The sequence below is a fragment of the Crinia signifera genome, chromosome 9 (assembly GCF_055691185.1).
Source record: "Crinia signifera chromosome 9, ASM5569118v1, whole genome shotgun sequence".
In the NCBI taxonomy this organism is placed as follows: domain Eukaryota; kingdom Metazoa; phylum Chordata; class Amphibia; order Anura; family Myobatrachidae; genus Crinia; species Crinia signifera.
The window spans coordinates 62,640,560-62,661,930 of NC_139225.1; the positions used below are offsets into that span (position 1 = coordinate 62,640,560).

The following is a 21,371-nucleotide window of genomic DNA, read 5'->3' on the forward strand; positions in this document are numbered from 1 at the left end:
GTCAATTACCAGCTTTAATTGCCGGTAAAGACAAAATCGCGTTGATCGCGTCCATCGCGTGCCATTATAATGGGCCGCAATGCGACCGACGCGATCAACACGATTTTCCCATAGAGAACAATGTTAAATTAGTTTTAAAGTTAAAATCGCGTTGATCGCGTCAGGCGCATGCCGTTGTAATGGCATCCGATGCGATCGACGCGATCAACCCGATTTTACATAGGGAACAATGGGAAAAGGGCCAATATGGCCAATTTCTCATTGTATATGCCCCCTCATGGGTATTAAGAAAGGTTAATACCCCCCCATTGTTAACACCACCCCACTATTGATGCCAACCCGAAGCATGGCGCAGCGAGCCACCGAGCCCGAAGCGTGGCGAGCGGATGCGTATACCTGTGAATGTGCGTCCCCTCGCCACGCTTCGGGCTTGGTGGCTCACCACACTATATTGGCATATGTTCAATGCCGTGGACGAGCCGTGACTGCGAGCAGGACTTTTTGCTCGCAGTCACCGCTCATAGTATTCAACTGACCCCCCCTCATTCCCCCTCGCTCCGTTTTTTGAGCGAGGGAGAATTGGCGTATGTGCCTCCAAAAACTGTGAGACTCGCGGCTAAATACAGCGAGTTTGCTGCACTAGCCGCGGCTCTCGCAGTTTAGGGGAATCCTCGCCGTTCTGTGACGGCGAGGATTCCCCCGGAACGTTGCATAGTGCGAGCGGCGGGCGCGGGGGTTAAACTGCGAGGATCACTGGTTTTCTGTGATCCTCGCAGTTTAACCCCCTCGCCGGCCGCTCGCACCGGCATTGAATAACTGCCATTAAGTCAACTCCACGCCGACGTGGATAGTGGGGTTATGAAAAGGTCGGAGGACGCGTACCGCTGCGCTCGCCACGCTTCGGGTTGGCATCAATAGTGGGGTGGCGTTAACAATGGAGGGCCATTTCAGCCATCAGGGGGGGGGGGGGGGTTTGCTATCAAAATGGGGAGTTTGGGGGCTTTTTACATTGAAATCAATGTAAAATTGGGTCTCAGGGACCATTTTACATTGATTCCAATGTAAAAATCGTGTCGATCGCATCACATGCGATTTGGTTGGGATGCGATGCGATCGACGCGATTTTTGCGGCCCCGATCAATACAATTAAAATCGGTGGCGCCGTGCTAGGAAACAAGTACCAAAAAAATAGATACCTGAATACAATTGACATGTTAAAAACATGCTAACAGGCAAAAATGGAGATGACAAATAATAATAAAAAAGTAAAAATTATGAGAAAAAAAATAATGCCATAATACATAAAAGGTGTTAAAAGACAAAAAATGCACTTACAGTAGAATGATACACTTGCTCTAAATTGACTGTTTATTTTATTACTATTAGTGCTAACATCAAAACATACATTATGAATGACATTACAAGGAAACCTGACAACACGGATTCTCAGGTGCCAATGATTGGCAGAAAATAGTAAAGTGTTCTGGCAACAAGGGACACTACTTGCCTGTGGCCCTCTCCCCCCTTATACCAAAGCATTTCCCCTATGCCCCCCACACATGCCACCCACTACAGTCAGCAGGACATAGCTGGCGAGTTTGCTCATCCGCCCACCACATACAGGATGCCAGGCACATGTCCCAGCAGCAGAGGTCCTATATTAGGGACACACACATAGCACAGTGAGAGGGGTGAATGGGACCCGGGAGCCTCTCAGCGGTCGCTTCCTACAAGCCCTGACTTGTCCCGGAGCACATGTCACAGCAGCAGCAGCAGCAGCTCATCCCCGCCGCCTCCTCATCCTAAATATACCGCAGCCCACTCACTCACCCTCTGCCAGCACACCCTGCCTGGCCCACCGTGCAATGCACAGTACATGGGGTGAGTGACACATACATGTAATAGATAAGAGACCTTTCCCACATAGGTGCAAGTCCGTACACCACTGACACTGAGCAACAGCGGCTACTTACCTGCGTATTACTGATCACCTAACAGTGTCACACACACACACTAACACCACACAATGACACCCCATATTTAAACACACACACAGACACACACACTCACATACACACACACACACACACACACAGAGACAGACTGCTCATTCACAGGTATATACCAACAATCCCATCACCGTTTTTGCCATTCTCATGGACAAGTGGCATACACCCATTACATACATAAGACATGCTCACATTACACGGGACACACTCACATGACCTGGAACACGCACACATGACCCGGGACACACAGGGGCACCCGGGGCACCCTGGCTGTGACTGGCACACAGAGAGTGTATAAGCCCGGGCATGTTCAGTAATGCTATGATGTGTGCATGCTCCAGTGCAGCATTCCCCCGGGACTGTCCTGGGCACAGATGTGAGCACTCACCTGAGAGACTGTCCCTGCAGAATCTGCGCTGGTGCCGGTGGCCTGATTTGCTGAGGAACAAGTTGATGAAATCTCCTGAAATCCTCGCACATTACATACATGGACTGACACAGGCCCCGCCCCTCTTCGGCGGTTGGACCGAGGACCAAAATGGGCGTGATCATGAAAATTAAGGCGTGAACAATCAGTAAACAGTAACACATGGCCCGCCGCAAGCTATACTCCGTGTAGTGTGTGTGTGTGTGTAGTAGTAGTAGTAGTAGAGGTGTGTGCATCAGATGCTGCAGCGGGGTAACTTCTTATTACGGTATTGTACTTTGAGTTGTGTATTTAGTACTGACTTGCATTGTAAAGAAGTGTCCTGATGCAGGAGTTAGCAGCTAACTGCTGTTTTTATTAAATTGTTCTGATATGGTTATTGTGCTACGAGGCTGAAGTTGGCTTCTTATGGGCCAGCTTCTTATTCGAGCTCCAGCTTCTTATTCATTTCTTCTTCGTGATCCAGCTTTTTATTCAGAAAATGTTAATATTGAATCAAATTAAGCAGGATCATTAAATTATTATGGGACTATGTAAAAACCGGACCCGGACTACACTCCGGACCGCCGGACAGGTCATCAAAATCTGCAGTCTGGAGCTTGTAGGGTCCGGTCCGGAGGGTGTCCTGCCGGGGGGTGCCTTGTCCGAGGGTCCCTGTGATAGCTATCACCAGGGACATGGGGAAGGGGTGATTACAGCCTCCCCGTGTGGTCCGGACCGTCCGGCTTTTGCAACATGCCCGGACCATACAGGGAGGCTTTATTCTAACCCTCCTCCTCTACCTGGTGACAGGTGTGACAGGCAGCTCCCCCGGACAGGACACCCCCGGACAGGACACCCCCCGGACCGGAGGCTACAAGCTCCAAAATGCAGAGTTTGTTGTCCGGTCCGGGGGTTTTGTCCTGGTCCGGTTTTCACCCATACCCAATTATTATTGTACAAAAAAAAAAAACACAGCAGTGGATCTAAGTCCTCAGGGACCTCAATTGAATGCACCTACTGTCCCAATGGTAGTTCTGCAATGGTAATTCTGCCTTCCAACAGACTTTACCATAGACACAGGACACATCGGAAAATATACAACCATTCGTATGACCAAATTCAGCTGTGAATTCAGCTCAAAATATGAATTGCATATAAAGACCACCCTTTACCATTTGTGTTTGCAGAAGCATCACATGCAGCGGTCAGATCCATGAGATGCTTCTTTGAGTAAAATTAAAGAACGTGTCAAAAATGTCAAAGAAAATAAACAGAATGGGGTTCCCCCCTCCCTGACATAACCAGTCCAGTGCTCTTTGAGCCGGGTATGGATCATTTGGTCTACAGCAAGTAGGTCAACAAGCATTGGGTCGACACAAGCACAGTCAAAAGGTGGACATGGGGTTTGTCACAGTTTTTTTGACCCAAATGTCAACACAGTCGACATGGACAAAGGTTAAAGTGCACCGCGTCCCCTTAAATGGCTTGATGTGCTCGCCATGCTTTGGGCATGGTGTCTCGCTACGCGCGGCACACTATTTTATTCTCCTATCATGCCCTAGTGGATGGTAGGGCATTAAATACCGCCTGTCGGGACATGTCGGCTCAAAAAAACTGTGAAAAACCCCATGTCGACCTTTTGACTATCGACCTTGCTCATGTCAACCTAATGCTTGTGTCGACATAATGACCTGATGACCTAGACCCATGTCGACCTTTCCTACATGTCGACCGTATGGTGTCGACCATCATGCTGTAGACCTAATGACTGTATGCCTTTGAGCAGAACAGTCTTGTTTCCAAAAATACAGGTAAAAAATTAGCTAGGGTTCTTGTATTTTTAAAACCAGCACCTGGCTCTTGGACTGGTTCAGGTTCTTTAAATACATGGAAACCCTATGTGATATTTTCCCCTGTATTTTGAGAACCGGGACCTGCTCAAAGAGTCCTGGTCTGGTTACAGTATGCTCAGAAAAGGGCCCCTTCACGGCAATATTGAAAAAAACATTTTTTTTTACTTTTTAACATAGAAGTATTGAACAGATCTGATTGACCCATGTGATGCTTCAGAGTTGGCCGTGTAAACTCGGCAGCCAAATAGGAAGGACTTTACTATCTGAAAATACAATTACAGAGAACTCGGCAGCTTTGTATATTTGCTGAATTCTCTGCCCAAAAACACCCCTGATCCAAAACAATGGATATCAGTAAATTTCCCTAATAGTGTCTATATAGACAGTCATTAGGTCCACCCCAAAAAGCCGACAGGGTTAAAAGGTCGACATGGTCAAAAGGTAAAATGAAAAAGGTAGACACGTGAAAAGGTCGACATAAGTTTTTTAAAAAATTGTGTTTATGTCGACCCACAATTAGGGGGATATTCAATCGTGGGGGAGATGCTCGACGGGCCCTATTCAATGCTGTCTTCCCCGACAGCATTGAACAGGGTTTCCTGGCAGAACGAGCCCGACATCTCTAGCTGTCGGGCTCGTTCTGCCGAGAACAGCCGGGAAGTGACGAGCTGCCGGCTGCATCTCGTCACTTCCCGGCCGCAACTCGCGGCCACGCCCCCTTCTCGCCCCGCTGCAGGCGGGACATTGAATCCCGTCTGCATGTTCTCGGTCGAGCTGACCGAGAACGGGACTGGGTCACGGCAGGCGAGCAAGCTCGTCTGCCGTGACCCGAAGATTGAATACCCCCCTTAGTGTAACGCGTAACCCTCACTACGCTCGGCACACTTTTATATTCTCCCTCTATTCTGTCATGGATGGTGACGTTACAGCAAGTCGGTTGAAAAGAAAATATCATGAAAAACTCATGTCAACCTGGTCACATGTATACCTTTTCACTTTCCTTTGCGATGATAGGAGTTCTGTGTTTAGAATCCGATTGGATCCCTCTCAGTGCGCAGCGCAATAGAAGTGGTTACTATTTGGATAACCTCACCTAAAGGTGGTGTTGGTTATCACTTCCAAGCCCAAGGAAACTATCACATTCAGGGATTGGTGCATATGCATTACATAGCCAAACCTCATAGAACTAGTTTGGCCACATGTTTAATCGCTTCTGCCTTCATAAATATTTGCAGCATATTCCCTGAAAACATACATTTTCAGTGGATACCGCAGGGCCTTTTTTAGGGTTGATGAGCCGTGCAATTACGTGGGATGTGAAACGGGCCTGGACTGCTGAGTAGCAGGTAGCCCCTGGGAGAGATGACCATGGGCACCAAATGGAATTAAGTCTGTGGCATGAAACCCGTGACAATGAGCTAGAAGTTTAAAAGTAAGTAGCCATTAATGTGCCAACCCTTTGAGTGCCAACGTTGCTGTGGGAGATGAGCAAAATATCCGCTAAAATTGCCAGGGCCATAGTCCAGTAATAAGAATCACTTTAGTTATTGCCGGCAAATTATCTGAAGTCAAGTAATTGAAGTCTAGTTAAATATTGCTCCGCCCTAAAAAAACGCTGTGAGTGGTGCTGGCATTTTTAGCAGATATTTTGCACATCTCACACAGCAACATTGGCATTCAAAGGGTTAAGGTGTCAAGATCATAACTGTGGAGCTTAATATGGTGTCCTGGACAGTACTGTGTGGATCACAATAAGGTGTCAGGGCATTACTGTGTATATCTTAAGTTGGTACTGGGGGCATTACTGGGGAATATGGTGCCAGGGGCGTCACTTGTCCTTATGACACCCAGTGCAGCCCTCAGCGCATGGTGCAGAAAATAGGTGTGGCTTCATGAAGGGTGCAGTCTTGTGTCCCTAACCTCTGTTTTTCTTCTGGCATTTTGGGGGTTTGGGAGGTGCGGCTGCCACCGCGGAGTGCTGCGGATTGTACATAGTGACAGGAGCCAGTGCAGTAATGCTGAAAAAAAAAGGGGGTGTACTAATTACCCAGGCCCAGCCCTGATGGTGTAGCTCAGTGGGGCCACCGGTACCTGGCAGCAGCTGCTCTTCTCAGACTACTGCAGTGTGCTGGGCTGAAATGTGGCATAGAGGTGCTTACAATGCTATTTTTTTCATTATTTTATTCTAATTGTGTATGGCCACGCCTTTACAATTAGGCCACTCCCCCTGAAATGTACCTGGGCTCGGACACCCCTCCCGCTTGTAGTGGAGCTGGCAGGGTGAAGTGCAGAGCAGCCTTCCTCCATGCTGGCCGTAGATCTGGCTTACTGTGTCTCTGGCGTCTGAATAGAGTACAGTGCTGGGACCTCCGCATGCAGGTCTCTCCCCAATAGCGAAACATTCTTGTTGAATGTTGAATGTTGACAAGGAGTCTTCTGTCACACAGCGCTCATCTTGTACAGTATTTTGACTCTCCCGGTGTAGCGGTTGCAGTTGACACTCTAGCAGCTCTCTGGGTGGCAGTGAGGCTCCAGGTGGACGGTCCAACGTGGAGTCCCGAGAGCAGAGTTGGGGTATAGCCAGTAAGTTTTGAGAGATGAAGGTTATGGGGCCTACATATATAGTGTGCTGAGTAATCCCTCAGATCACCGCTGTCACCGCTTATTACAGTGTGTATGTTATGGCTGCTGAACCAGTTAACATGTGACATCATTATTGTTTCAGATGGATGACATGACAGATGTGAATGTGTTCCTGAAACATCCCACATCCACGTCAGCCCGAAGCATGGCTAGTACAGCATGCCATGCAAGGTGACACACTACGCGTCCTCTGGACCTGTTCATACCCCCACTATCTACGTCAGTGTGGAGTTGAATGTATAAAGTGTGGCGAGTGCAGCGAGCCACCAAGTCCGAAGCGTGGCGTGCGGACGCGGAAAATGAGCCCGAAGCGTGGAGAGCGGATGCACATTTCTTGACGTGCATTCCGCATGCGCTCGCCATGCTTTGGGCTCGTTTTACACATCCCCTCCCGTGGCGCGCTGCGCTAGCCACGCATTGGGCTCAGTGGATCGCAGCGGTGGCTCGCTGCGATCGCCACACTTTATAAAAAAACTCCTCGCCAATGTGTATCATGGGGGTATGAACAGGTTGGGAGGACGCGTACCCTGCCGCACAAATTACTGAGACACACTTGCGTATGAGACGCTTGTGCGTCCCAGGCAGTCTGCCAGCGCAGGAGATCTGGTGGTTACCGGCGCTGTGTGAGAGGTGCTCACTAGTCTTGCCAGGGACGCCGGGGACAGAGCTGAAGCTCGTGCGGACAGTACGGTTACTACGCTGCCTGATGGGGACACTATGCTGACTACACTGGGCTGCCGCAGGGACACTACGCTGACTACGCTGACAATGTAGCATAGTGTGCCGCCGTGAAACTACACACGTACCGATACAAGTGCCTCATCTAAGGTAGCCAGAAACTAGGGGTGCCAAACTGAGATTTTGAATTGGCCCCCCAACCAGCCCCCCAACCAAAAAACGTTCTGACGCCCCTGGTTTGCATAATGACATATGACATAATGTGAATTGGGTCTGATTCATGTCTGTAAGTAAAGCAAAAATGCAAGTTACTGTGCAAAAGTATAATGCAATCAGGGGTTAAAGTGAGGGTGAAAGGGGTGAAACTGAGTTCCACCAACTGTAATGGTAGGGGGAACTGATTTCCACCTCTAACATAGCCCTGAACAATAATTCCAACAGAAACCCCTGTCCCAGTGGCTTCTTCTTCTGGCACGTCGTATGTAATGTCATGCCATCACTGACGCTGAAGTGAAGAAGGGCCACTAAGAAGTGCAGGCTTTGTGTTGCACGCCGCCGCCCGGGCTGCAAGGCACCCGGACGGACGGCGGATGCGGCATTGAGTGACGCGGCTGGGGGCGTTGCCAAGCAGCGTCCCAAGCCTCACTCTAGCGCCGAGCGTCGGGACGTTGCTAGGCAACGTTCCCGAGCTCTCGCGCGGCGGCCGCAGATACGCGCACCTGACGTCAGTCAGGTGGCGCGAAAATCAAATAAATAGCCGGCGTCTGCTGGGCACAGACGCCGGTTATAGCTTTTGGTTTGTTCACTGCCTAAGCTTGCTTCCCGGTCCCCGAGGCTCCCAGGTCCTCGGTCCTAGTGACCTGTCAGCTCCAGCGTCCTGCTCCTGTCAGTGTCCTGTCTGCTGCAGTACCCTACTTTTGCCTGTGTCCCAGCTTCAGTGTGAGCTTGCGTTTCTGCCCACATCTCCCATCATCCGTGGGTCACGTAAGTGCTCCTTTGGAGCTTTGGTCTCTATCTCTCATATCCCGTGGCCCGCCGTGGCCGTGCCCCTCCGTGGGCTTACTTTCATTGTCTAGTTTCTTCCCGTGGCCCGCCGTGGCCGTGCACCTCCGTGGGCTTACGTTTCCTTGTCCTGCTCCTTCTCGTGGCCCGCCGTGGCCGTGCCCCTCCGTGGGCTTACTTTCCCTTGTCCTGTTCCTGCTCGTGGCCCGCCGTGGTCGTACCCCGCAGTGGATACAGTGTTATCCTCACCAGTTGTCATCCCTCTTATTCTACCTCCCATTAGTCGATTATCCAATCCATTAGGCAGGGAGTGTTCCTTGACTTTACAGTGTTTTGAGGAGTCGTGGTGCTTCCTGCTGGGGATTCCTCTACCGGTCCTCCTTGTGTCTGCGACTCGGTCGCATCCCGGTTTGGCCAGGTGCCGGCAGTCAGGGGTCTACTCCCAGCCAGGCCCGTTAGCCAGCGGTCCTCTTGAGTACCCTGTGGCGATCGTTTACCCCTTGTCCATTCCTAAGACCTGGCTGCATCGGGGTCGGAGCGGGCTTAACTCGCTCCTTCGGACGCGGCGGCCACAGGTGAAGCCTAGCTCTGCAGGGGTTTACCATCGGCCTCAGGGGCTCAATAGAGTTAGAGTAGCATCCGCTGTGGCCATCCTAACCGGCGGTCCCGGCTGCGGGCTCACGCCTAAACCACCTGCTCTCACCACCAACATTCACTCCCCAGGTCCCGGTGGACATCATAACATTATAACCGGCCAGAACAAAACAGGCCATTAGTGGTCTTATAACAGTGTTTTTTTTTTTCGTGTGGGTATTTTTTGTTTACTATGAGCACTTCCCAGACCTTCTCGGATCAGCTCCAGGGGCTTACCCAGATGGTGCGGGAGTTGTCGTTAAAAGTTACAGCCCAAGAGCAAAGGACACGGCCCCCAGAGGTTGAGGGTTCAGACCCCAAGATGAACCTTCCAGATCGGTTTTCTGGGGATTGCAAAACCTTTTTTAATTTTCGTGAGAGTTGTAAACTGTACTTTCGGCTCAAACCACGCTCTTTCACTTCCGAGGTCCAGCGCATTGGTCTGGTGATTTCTTTACTGCAAGGTGACCCCCAGACCTGGGCCTTCGGGCTACCATCAGACAGTCCAGCCTTGACCTCGCTGGATAATTTCTTTAGCTCCCTGGGGTTATTGTATGATGATCCTGATCGAGAAGCCTCAGCTGAGACTCATCTCAGAGCCCTTAAGCAAGGGAGGGATCCAGCGGAGGCCTACTGCACTGAGTTCCGCCGATGGGCAAACGATTGCGGCTGGAACGATCCAGCTTTACGCAGCCAATTTCGCTGTGGTCTGGCTGACGAGATTAAGGATTGCCTTATTCAGTACCCAGCACCCAAAACGCTGGATAAATTAATGGAGTTAGCCATTAAAATCGACCGTCGCCTCCGAGAGCGGAGGTCTGAACGGGGCTCTCTCACTCGGGTAGTTCCTTATGTACCCATGACCTCAGAGGAAACTGAGGAGCCTATGCAGCTCGGGGCAGCCCGTATTTCCCAGAGGAAAGGGCTCGCCGACTAAGCTCAGGCCTTTGCCTGTACTGCGGTGGTAAAGGTCATATTCTGAGAAATTGCCCCAACCGGCCAGTAAAAGGCCGGGCCAAGTGAACGGAGAGAGGGTTCACTTCGGCCTTCAGTTATTTTCCTCTCTAGATTCGTTATTAGTACCGGGGTGTTTATCCTTTCAGGGATATAAGTTTTCTGGGTCTATTTTTATTGATAGTGGCGCGGCAGGAAACTTCCTAGACGTAGTCATTGCCCAGAGCTTGGGGATTCCCCAACTTCCGCTCCCGGTTCCCATTTCCCTACGGGGTTTAGATGGTGGAGTACTCTCCAATGGGGCTGTCTCATTTCAAACTCCTCCAGTACTATTATCTATTGGTCTGTTTCACCAGGAGGAGATTACTTTTCTTATAACATCTTGCCCCTCAGTACCCATCGTGTTGGGCTTCCCCTGGTTGAGGAAGCATAATCCCATCATAGACTGGCATCTGGGGGAGATTGCCCATTGGAGTCCTTATTGTCAGGAACAGTGCTTCCATTCTTCACTCTCGGTAAATTCCACCTCTTTAGCAGGGGTTCCTGTTCCTTATCAGGATTTTATTGACGTCTTTTCTAAAGGCAAGGCCGACAGGTTACCCCCACACCGGCCATATGACTGTGCCATCCAATTAATTCCTAATGCTTCATTTCCTAAATGCAGACTTTATGCGTTGTCTGGTCCAGAGACAAAAGCAATGGATGAATACATCCAAGAGAGTCTGGCTAAAGGTTTTATTCGACCCTCGAAATCCCCTCTCAGCGCCGGTTTCTTTTTTGTATCTAAAAAAGATGGGTCTTTGAGGCCTTGCATAGATTTCCGGGCCCTCAACAAAATTACGGTGAAAAACACCTATCCCCTTCCTCTGATCACGGTTCTCTTTGACCAGCTACGGTCTGCTACTATTTTTTCTAAAATCGATTTAAGGGGGGCCTATAACCTGATAAGAATCAAGGAGGGGGACGAATGGAAGACGGCGTTTAGTACTCAGACGGGGCACTACGAGTACCTGGTAATGCCATTCGGTCTTTCCAACGCCCCGGCCATCTTTCAGGATTTTATCAACGACATCCTTCGGGAGTTCCTGGGCAATTTTGTTGTTGTCTATTTAGACGATATTCTAATTTTTTCCCGAGACTTGGAGTCACATAGAGCACAAGTGCGTCAGGTGCTACAGAAACTCAGGGAAAACCAGCTATTCGCTAAATTAGAGAAATGCGAGTTCGAGGTGACCCAAGTATCTTTTCTTGGCTATATTATCTCTTCCCAGGGGTTCCAAATGGATCCCAAGAAATTGCAGGCCATTGTGGATTGGGTCAGGCCCACTAATTTAAAAGCAGTCCAACGGTTTCTTGGGTTCGCCAATTATTATAGACGCTTTATTTATGCCTTTTCGTCCATTGTGGCACCCTTGGTGGCCCTGACTAAAAAAGGGGCGGATCCATCAGTATGGAGTCCTCAGGTGGAGCAGGCCTTTAAAACGTTGAAGCAGGCCTTTCGTTTCCGCTCCAATTCTGAAACATCACAATCCCGAGCTTCCTTTTGTTGTTAAGGTCGACGCCTCGGAGGTAGGGGCCGGGGCGGTTCTCTCTCAGAGAGATCCGAAGTCTTTAATTTTCCACCCCTGTGCCTACATGTCCCGAAAATTTTCCCAGGCAGAGTCCAATTATGACGTTGGCAACAAGGAACTACTTGCCATAAAATGGGCCTTTGACGAGTGGCGACAATGGTTAGAAGGTGCAACTCATCAGATTCTTGTTTTAACAGATCATAAGAATCTTCAGTACATTGAGTCAGCCAAGAGACTGAACGCTCGCCAGGCTCGGTGGGCCCTTTTCTTTATGCAATTTAATTTTATTATTTCGTATAGGCCGGGATCTAAAAACATCAGAGCAGACGCTCTTTCTAGATGTTTTCTGCCTCAACAGGAGAGTCAAGTTGGGGCCCATCGTTCCCACGTCCTGTATTCATGCTGGAGTGAGTCAAACCTTGGAGGGCCTTCTCCGTCAAGCACAAGGACAAGCTCCAGCCCAAACTCCGGAGAACAGGTTGTTCGTTCCTCCGTCACTAAGACGCAGGGTTCTGACAGAATGTCATGACTCCAAAATTGCTGGCCATCCAGGAGTATATAAAACTCTTGCTCTCCTCTCTCGCGTGGTCTGGTGGCCAGGGATGGCCAGGGATAACAAAGACTTTGTATTGTCTTGCCTGGAATGTGCCCGTCATAAGGTTCCACGTGCCCGACCATTAGGAGAATTGTTGCCTCTGTCTGTTCCCAGCAGGCCTTGGTCCCATCTGGCCATGGATTTTATTGTTGGTCTTCCGATCTCGTCCCAGTGTCAGGTCATCTGGGTCGTGATCGATAGATTCTCCAAGATGGCACACTTTGTGGCCTTAAAACAGTTACCTTCGGCCAAGGAACTGTCCACTTTATTTCTTCAGCACATTTTTCGGCTGCATGGATTGCCCAGTGATATTGTGTCCGACCGTGGGCCACAATTCGTGGCACAGTTCTGGAGGCTGTGCTGTGCAGCCCTGAAAGTAAAGATCAGTCTCACCTCTGCATTCCATCCACAGGCCAATGGCCAAAGAGAACGTCTCAATCAGTCCCTCAAACAATATTTAAGGGTCTTTGTTTCCAAGATGCAAAATGATTGGGTCAGTTTTCTGCCGTTAGCTGAATTTGCGTATAATAACGCACATCATTCAGCGTCCAAGGCCTCACCCTTTTTTACGGTCTATGGATTCCACCCGCGGGCCAACTCTTTGGGACCCGATGCCCCCAGTTCCTCATCGTCAGCTGCCTCTCGACTCAGAGTCATCTGGAAAAAGGTCCATTTGGCCCTTAAAGAAGCGTCCCTCAGAGAGAAGGTATTTTCTGATAAATCCAGACGTCCTTGCCGTTTCAAGGTTGGTGACTGGGTGTGGCTATCCACCCGTAATATAAAGCTTCACCAACCATCGGCAAGATTGGGGCCTCGGTTCATTGGCCCGTTCCGGATTGTCAGGAGGGTTAATCCGGTGGCGTTCCGCCTTTCATTACCTAAATCCCTTAGAATTTCCAGTACCTTCCATGCTTCGCTTCTCAAACCAGTGGTCTTCTCGCAAAAGTTTCCTCGCAGACTGAAGAGTGGCTCTGCCCCAGTCATTGTGCAGGGGCAACAGGAGTTCCGGGTTGAGAAGATTCTTGATTCCAGACTCGTGAGAGGGTCTCTGCAGTTTCTCGTACACTGGAGGGGGTTCGGTCCCGAGGAGAGGTCTTGGGTTCCCGATAGGGACTTGCATTCGCCCAATCTGAAGAGGAATTATTTCCGGCAATTTCCTGATAAACCCGGTGGTAAAGGGTTGTTAACCCTTCCTCAAGGGGGGGGGTACTGTTGCACGCCGCCGCCCGGGCTGCAAGGCACCTGGACGGACGGCGGATGCGGCATTGAGTGACGCGGCTGGGGGCGTTGCCAAGCAGCGTCCCAAGCCTCACTCTAGCGCCGAGCGTCGGGACGTTGGTCCTCCCAGGTCCTCGGTCCTAGTGACCTGTCAGCTCCAGCGTCCTGCTCCTGTCAGTGTCCTGTCTGCTGCAGTACCCTACTTTTGCCTGTGTCCCAGCTTCAGTGTGAGCTTGCGTTTCTGCCCACATCTCCCATCATCCGTGGGTCACGTAAGTGCTCCTTTGGAGCTTTGGTCTCTATATCTCATATCCCGTGGCCCGTCGTGGCCGTGCCCCTCCGTGGGCTTACTTTCATTGTCTAGTTTCTTCCCGTGGCCCGCCGTGGCCGTGCCCCTCCGTGGGCTTACGTTTCATTGTCCTGCTCCTTCTCGTGCCCCTCCGTGGGCTTACTTTCCCTTGTCCTGTTCCTGCTCGTGGCCCGCCGTGGTCGTACCCCGCAGTGGATACAGTGTTATCCTCACCAGTTGTCATCCCTCTTATTCTACCTCCCATTAGTCGATTATCCAATCCATTAGGCAGGGAGTGTTCCATGACTTTACAGTGTTTTGAGGAGTCGTGGTGCTTCCTGCTGGGGATTCCTCTACCGGTCCTCCTTGTGTCTGCGACTCGGTCGCATCCCGGTTTGGCCAGGTGCCGGCAGTCAGGGGTCTACTCCCAGCTAGGCCCGTTAGCCAGCGGTCCTCTTGAGTACCCTGTGGCGATCGTTTACCCCTTGTCCATTCCTAAGACCTGGCTGCATCGGGGTCGGAGCGGGCTTAACTCGCTCCTTCGGACGCGGCGGCCACAGGTGAAGCCTAGCTCTGCAGGGGTTTACCATCGGCCTCAGGGGCTCAATAGAGTTAGAGTAGCATCCGCTGTGGCCGTCCTAACCGGCGGTCCCGGCTGCGGGCTCACGCCTAAACCACCTGCTCTCACCACCAACGTTCACTCCCCAGGTCCCGGTGGACATCATAACACTTTGTGCTTGCTGAAACAGGGTGAGAAGGGGCTGGAGGAACTTAGAGGGGAAGCTGCTGGAGGGACACAGGGCATGGAGCTTCTGTTGGACATGGACGGAGAGCTGCTGGAGTGACTGAGACAGATGCATATAAGCAGCACAACTGTGGACATTATGTGTATAAGGGGCACTACGGTGTGATTTAATATGAATCAAGGGCACTACATGCGGCGTAATGTGTATATGGCAGGGGTTCCCAATCTTTTTTTAATCACGGCACCCTAGAGTATAAGAATTTTTTTCGCGGCACCCCTAGGCCAAATTTATTTTAATTAGATTGGATTTATATGCGGTTCTTAGGGTCAGTTATGTGGAAAAGGGCAGGAATTGCTTCTATTTGTACACATTTTATGATTGGCAGCCACCAGCACTGGTTTTGCTTATAAATAATTAACCATTAATAATTTGAGTTGGTCCTGGACTACCAACCCAGGGCACCCCTGTCCCGAAGCACCCCAGGGAGCCACGGCGCACAGTTTGGGAACCACTGGTATATGGGTATGCCACTGTGTGTTGTCATTTTAATTGGAGTTACTATTGTGTGACCACACCCCTTCCACACCCCTTCCCTGCCCTACCTCCCTTTATGGGAGGTAGGGCACGAATTCCCTGGCACTAGTCTAGGCTCTGCCTAATGAGGTGTGTGTGTGTGTGTGTGTGTGTGTGTGTGTGTGTGTGTGTGTGTGTGTGTGTGTGTGTGTGGAGAGGGGAGGGGGGGGTTGGTATTAGGGGAAAGGAGTTCCACCTGAAAATCGCTAGCCTGTAAATCGCTCATAGCATATACATTAAGCAATTTCCTGCCAATTTTCTCAGTGGGTGAATGGCTTTTCATAGGAGGATGCTATGTAAAACCGTTTAGTCTGCTGTTAAATCCAGCAAACAAACAGCGGCCGAAGGCATTGAGGCAGGAGCGCGCATCAGCGCTTACTGCTCATCCGCCATACACACTCGCCAGCTTTTCAGCTGAAAGCAGCTCAAACGACAAAGCAGCTGCTTTCAGCTTAAAATTGCCCAGTGTATATGGGCCTTTAGAAGGCTTTACCTTCTTATTTTGGTGTTTTCGCCCATTTGAAAGAATGTTGCTGAAATTCCTGCTTTGAATCTTTCGCTGCTGTAGGGGCATAGCCAGCAGCTCTGTGAGCTGCTAGCTATGCCCCCAGCCCCTCTGGCTGCAGGAATAAGCACTGCACAGTGTCTATTCACGAGTGATGGGGGGGACTCCCAACTGCCCCCCCTCCCCCCACCACGGGAGACTACCTCCCCGGCCTAGACGCGGGAATGTTCTCGCGAAAAACAGGACAATTGGGAGGTATGTGTCTACTATGGAGACATTGCTATGCAACTCTATGCCATATATCTACAGGCCTTGTTACTCAGGTATATGTAAATTTATATCTTGGTATACAGCATGGTACAGCATGCAAATTTCTGTGCACATGCCCAACATCGTTCGCACCATGCACGCCTTTCTTTTTGTGTCCCATCTGAAGATTAAATCTTGTGGTTTTAGTCCTATATGTAGAGATCATACAGATGGGTCCTGCTTTATATCTTTGCTTGCACTGTGGCATGCTGTGACATCTATGCCATGAAGAAGGGGCCCACCAGAGGGATCAGGCCCTAAAAGTAGCATACTGTGCGACACCGCAAGCAACAACATAAGTGTACACATCTATGTGATACAATATTTTAGATTCTGTACACCATATACTGTATGTAATTGTCACATATGGCCTTATTCGAGTTCACTCTTTCTGACAAAATCCTTCTTAGATGGACAAAACCAAGTGCACTGCAGGGGGGCAGATGTAACTTGTGCAGATCTAGTTAGATTTGGGTGGGGTTTTACTTCAAAGTGAGATCTATATTGCAGTGTTAAAATAAAGCAGCCAGTATTTACCCTGCAAAGAATCACCAAAAAAATCACCAAATCTATTTCTCTCTGCACATGTTACATCTGCCCCCCTGCAGTGCACATGGTTTTGTCCATCTAAGAAGGATTTTGTCAGAAAGAGTGAACTCGAATAAGGCCCATTGTCTGGATAAGTGGTCCCCATAATCTGTCTCAGACCCTCCCCTGTATAGGCTGCTGCTAGACTGCAAGAGAGAAAAGAATAACAGTTGGTACTGAGGGTTGTTAGCTCAATATGAGCAGCTGTTGGTGGAAATAGCCAAGTCCCAGTTACATAAAGTGCACAAAAAACATAATTCTAAATCATTAAAATGACAAGTGAATACTTAATAAGGGGCAACTTAATAATACACAACAAAAAAAGGGTAAAGCAATTAAAACAACACTTGGGACCACTGTGGGAGATGGGTGAAGACATAACCTGCACTGGAACGATGGAATATCTTCCCAATTGATGGAGTCTGGTTGAAAGAATCCACTTGGTGCCATAGGAGGTTTGTGGTCCCAATTCTGGGTCAAATGGGGATTAACAGTTTACCAACTATTATAAAAATAGAGCGCTTAAGTAAAACGTACAATCAAATTTATTATCATATGCATATAAATAAAAAGCAAGCTTATATCAATTAATCTAAGACAATAGATACATTAAAATTTTTATTAGGTCCCAGCAATACCCACTGCTCAATAGGTCATTTTGAAACCAACCATATACAGTCCTTAATTTGCATAAAGCGATATCGTCCTTGTTCCTCAATAAGAACCAAAAGTCCGTGAGTAGAATATCTTGAAATATGAGCGGGACTTTTGTATCCACAATGATGTCACAATTTTTATATATCTCAGATGTCAACTGGCCAGTAGTATTAGATAACCAGGTGGCTTCATATATAGATGGTATATAGTTTTCTTACTCACAGTCTTTTAAATTATGGAAAAAGGGTACTATGGGAAAAGGGTATGCCCTACGCGGCTACGATCTCACTCAGATTTGGATGCAGACCTTAACAAGTCAACTGGACTCCTGTCAACTCCAGCTTAACTCACATATCACTCTCAGGGGTAGATTTATCATATAGTGTATAACGTTCTTTATTGATGCAGTTTCGCTTCACCACTTTATCATGGTGAAGCTGCCCTGCATTTCGGCCGAATGTATCATACCATAAATTTTCGTTATAGGAGTGCGTTATCCCCACCCATATTGGATGTGCGCTCCTCCCCGGCTGTGTGTTCTGCACACGTCCCTGACACTCGATGTGTTACCGGCACATGCGCAGTTTTCCATGTTTGGCGCCGCTTCTCCAAAATGTGCATGTACCGGGTAATATTCACAGGGGATGCTGTATTCCTGGCGCATGCACATTTTTAATTTGAAACCAACAAGCAGCACCAAACGGAGACCAACAAGCGGCACCAAACATCACAAACAGACCTGCAGCGACAGAAAATGATGGCTATATAAACAGAGGAGTGCATGGCCAGTGGGAAGCTTCATAAATAAGGTATGAGCCTGGAGCTCTGTAGCAATTAACGAATACACATTAGCCCTCCACCCCCATACCACCACACGCGAATCACCCGCATCGCGGGTTTCATAGATAAGGGGAAGCGCTAACCCCTGCTTCAACGCATGGGGATAGCGCATATGCCCCTTATCGCCAGGTCATAAATCTACCCCTGAGTGCGAAGCTGTAAGGAGAGTGTTTCCGTGCCAATCGTACTCAGACGCTACCATGTGAAGGGATCACAGATGTCCCTCTGCCTCCTCATCAGACGTATTGTGTATAGTGACACTCGTCAGGAGGGGGGATTAATGCTTGTAGCATTCAGCATACCTGAGGATTGTGGCTGAGTAAAGTTCCAGATGCCAAGTGAGTGTATACCAAGCCCGGGCACTCTTCTCTTGCTGGCGTGGAGAAAGCAATTTGGTGCCAACGGTGGTAATGAGTGAGTCAATTTAATAGCGTGGTACACTAGGTCCAGATGTCCTCCTTAACTCGTTTCTCCACACCTATGGACTGGAGGTTTCATCAGAAGGTAAGTATAGGGGCCTTAGGGAACCATACTTGAAGGGATCCTGAAACGTGTCCCCTTGTGGAGCTCGCTGCGCTCGCCATGCTTAGGCCTGGCGTGGATAGTGGGGGTTTGAAAACGCCTCCTTTATTGTGCATAGGACGCACTTGCGCCAGCAAACCCCCTTTATGCATTAGGCACACGTGCTAATAATTACTGAGACGCAGAAGCGTCTGAGACGCACCTGCGTCTCAGGCAGCTGGAGCGCCTCTCCACCAGCGCCTGCATGATCCCCTCTCCACTGGCGTCCGTCAGCGCAGGGGATCTGGCGGTTACCGACGCTGTGTGAGAGGCACTCACTAGGCTTGGCATGGACTCCAGGGACAGAGCCATGGACGCCGGGGACAGAGCCGGGCTGCCGCCGAGTCACTACCTTAACTATGCTAGGCAGCTGTTGGGCTGCCACAGAGTCACTAAGCTAACTACGCTAGGCAGCCGTTGGACTACACAGACAGCGTAACTTACCCTACACCTGCATATGTATGCTAATTGGGTGCCAGGCTAATACACAAGTACCCTAATTTATAAAAATGTTATTTAATTATTTATATTTACTTGAAGGCATTTAACAAACGCATGACTTTTACTGGTAATTTAACTCTAAAAACTCCCGTTCATGAGCTCAGTTTCCTGTATGTTACTAATATTCATTCCATAAAATTGTAAACATTGTTTGCAGACTAAACCAATTTATATAATAAGTTGATATCCTAGCTAATAAGATGCAGGGATTATTAAGTCTACCTATACTATTAAAAAATGAAGAAAAAAAAAAAAATATATATATATATATATATATATATATATATATACAGTGCTATTTTTGTAGGAAAATAGGTTCAGGAACTGTGGGCGGGGCAGAAAGTGGGCGGTGATGTGGGAGGAGCTACAAAAGGGGCGGGGCGTTACATAAAAAAAAGGAAACCGTGTAATTCCTCCCAACAGTGGCATGTTATACATATGCCGCTCACCGTGATGGCCATTAAACATATGCCACACACCGATATGCCCATTATACATATGCCACACACCGTGATGCCCATTATACATATGCCACACACAGAGATTGCCGTTATACATATGCCACACACAGAGATGCCCATTATGCATATGGCCCACACCGATATGCCCATTATGCATGCCACACACCGAGATGCCCATTAAACATATGCCACACACAGAGATGCACGTTATACATATGGCCCACACAGAGATGCCCATTATGCATATGGCCCACAACGAGATGCCCATTAAACATATGCCACACACAGAGATGCCCATTAAACATATGCCACACACAGAGATGCCCATTAAACATATGCCGCACACAGAGATGCCTGTTATATATATATGGCCCACACAGAGATGCCCATTACACATTTGACACATAAGTGCCACTTACCTACATGCTCAATGCCAGGGGCTTCATGCTCAATGCCAAGGGGCTTCATGCTCGATGCCAAGTGGCTTCATGCTCGATGCCAAGGGGGACAGAACTGTGCAGCGTCCCACTACCGCCGGTAGTGTGCAGAAGGGAGGGAGGGTGGGAGCGGTAGTGTGCAGCAGGGTAGGTGGTGCAGTAGTGTGCATACATATATGACCCCAACAGTGCATTGCCAGAAACACATATGTCCCCATGGTGCCAGATATGGACCCACAGTGCCAGATACACTTATGCCCCCAGCAGTGCACTCACACTGCCCGCATCCCTACTGCTCCCTGCCCTGATCCTGCCCATATGGGGGTCATTTACCCTGCACAGAACCAGCAGGCCAACTCTTCCCTTAGACCCACCCTGGTCACCCCAGTCACCTGCCCAGGTAGAGATGCTAACAGTCCTGTTGCAGATGTGCGCTCACAGTAGGGGTGGGAGTCAGCGCATTTGGGGCAGGCGGGAGTCAGCAAGCGCATCTCGGGTGGGCGGGCGGAAGTAGGCGCATCTCCGGCGGGCGGCTGGGCGGCATCGCGTCACTGTACGCATCGACAATGCAACACGCTGGTGACGTGTTGTCTTTGGACTCGGCGGCAGGGGGGTGGGCGCAGCTAGCTGAACAGTTTGCCGGAACTCCTTTCATCCGGCCGCCGCGGTTACTAGAGGTTCCGGAACGCCGTTCCTGATGAGGTCATTTTTCATCTGACCTTCAGGAACGGCGCTCCGGAGCGTTCCGGCACAAAAATACCCCTGTATATATATATATATATATATATATATATATATATATATTACACAATAGTGGAGTGGCGCCTTTCACACAAATGTAAGATAGTCCTGATATAATATCCAATTTTCAGATCCAAAGAAGCAAGAAGGGAATTCTTCCAATATTCATTTATTATTCTTCAGTGGATAATAGTATAAAAAAATGAGTAGATAACATCCCAACGCGTTTCGTCTCACAGAGACTTCATCAGGGGAATATGTTGTATCAATCTACAAATGTACATGAAAAAGCTTTGTTTCAATAAAAAATAATTATTGAAATAAAATACACATTTAATTATTATAAAAAAGAAAGATGAAAATAAATGAAATGAAAACAAGGAATAGAGAACAAGGTGGTGGACTGGAAGAGAACAGAAGAGTGGGTATAAAAATAGAAGTATAAAATAGGAACGGACTGTAAGAAGTACCTTCTATAGGTGAATTCTACTGCTTAACTGCGTACCTCCTATTAAAGTATATGATAACGATGGTTTTAAGAGATAATCTCCTTGATCCTAGGTATCAAAAAATGTAAATTAGTATTGCATGGGTCTTA

General features: G+C 49.0%; 1 protein-coding gene across 1 annotated transcript in view; it reads right to left on the reverse strand.

Moving 5' to 3' along the window:
* Positions 1-2,480, reverse strand: part of EDA2R (ectodysplasin A2 receptor) — a 49,217-nt gene extending 46,737 nt beyond the window's left edge. The window contains exon 1 of the mRNA XM_083159121.1: positions 2,398-2,480. The gene's annotated coding sequence lies outside the window, so the exon portion shown is untranslated. The remainder of the gene's footprint in view (positions 1-2,397) is intronic.
* Between the last annotated feature and the right edge of the window lie 18,891 nt (positions 2,481-21,371).